Source organism: Colobus angolensis, unplaced genomic scaffold (assembly GCF_000951035.1).
Source record: "Colobus angolensis palliatus isolate OR3802 unplaced genomic scaffold, Cang.pa_1.0 Scaffold53, whole genome shotgun sequence".
NCBI lineage: Eukaryota > Metazoa > Chordata > Mammalia > Primates > Cercopithecidae > Colobus > Colobus angolensis.
In genome coordinates this window covers 3,506,460-3,507,885 of record NW_012118821.1, presented here as the reverse complement: position 1 = coordinate 3,507,885, position 1,426 = coordinate 3,506,460, and positions in this window count along the sequence as shown.

Genomic DNA, 1,426 nt, shown 5'->3' with positions numbered 1-1,426 from the left:
TGAAACAGGGTCTCACTCTGTCATCCAGGCTGGAGTGTGGTGGTACATCATGGCCCAATGTAGCCTTGACCTCTTGGACTCAAGGGATCCTCCAGCCTCAACCTCCTGAGTAGCTGGGACCACAGGTGTGCACCAGCATGCTTTGTGTCGCCCAAGCTAATCTTGAACTTCTGGGCTCAAGCGATCCTTCCACCTCAGCCTCCCAAAGTGGTGGGATTACAAGTGTGAGCCACTGCACCCGGCATGGATCTACATTTTTTTCTCTCATAAACCAAGAGGGGTAGGATCAAAGGCTTTTGGGATTCACTCCTAAATTCATGATTCACAATTCACTGGTTCAATAACTAGAATTTCACTTTCAGATGAACCTGGTAGCACTGTTCAAGGTGAACTAGAAAAAAGAATGGTGGGAAAAAGATTGGAGCTAATGAATAATAACATGTTGAACAGTGAGAGAAACAAGTTTTTAAAAACATGAGAACAGTTAAAAGCCTGGGTATAGATTAAGTAGCCCCAAAAAGCAGCAGTTAGGAACTTCAGAAAAAAAAAGGAAAAAAGGGGATAGCAGATGAGAAACATCAGAGGAAAAACTGGCTGATCATTTTTCAGAATTTAAGACATGAGATTTCACAATGAAATACAATCTGGGAACTAAGCAAGATAAAGAAAAGTAAGCATTCACGTAATCACATCAGAATAGAATTTCAGAGTACCAAAGAGGAAGAGAAAAATATCAAAACCGATGAAGAGAAACACAGCTACAGACTTCTCACAAGAAACAACTGACAGTGGAAAATGGAGCAACAATGCCAGAGGCCTGAGGGAAAATAACTTTGGCCCAGGGAATTCTACACTCAAACTACTGCTCAGTATAAATGTAACATATCAAAACCTTTGGAATGCAGCTAAAATCCTATTTGAAGGGAGATTTATACCATTTATTATAAAACAGAGATAGTGAAAATAAATTAAGTACTTAACTCAGGAAGGTAGAAAACATCCACAGAGTAAACAAAAAAAGCAGATGATACAAAAGAATAAAGAGTGGAAATTGATTAAATATATACTCAATAAATATTTAAATGAATGAAACAGAAGCAACAAAACCAGGGCCGGGAATGATGGCTCACGCCTGCAATCTCAGCACTTTGGGAGGCCGAGGTGGGTGGATCACGAGGTCAGGAGTTCAAGACCAGCCAGACCAACATAGTGAAACCCCGTCTCTATTAAAAGTACAAAGAAAAAAAAAAAAGAAACAACAAAACCAAAAGTTTCTTTTTCCTCTTAGATATATAAAATTGGCAAATTTCTACAAAGGCTAATAAGGGAAAAAGAGAGAAACCCAAACTAACCACTATTAGGAATTAAAATGGGATCACAATACAAATGCTTTAGAATCTCAAAAACTCCCTTTATTTCACAATAA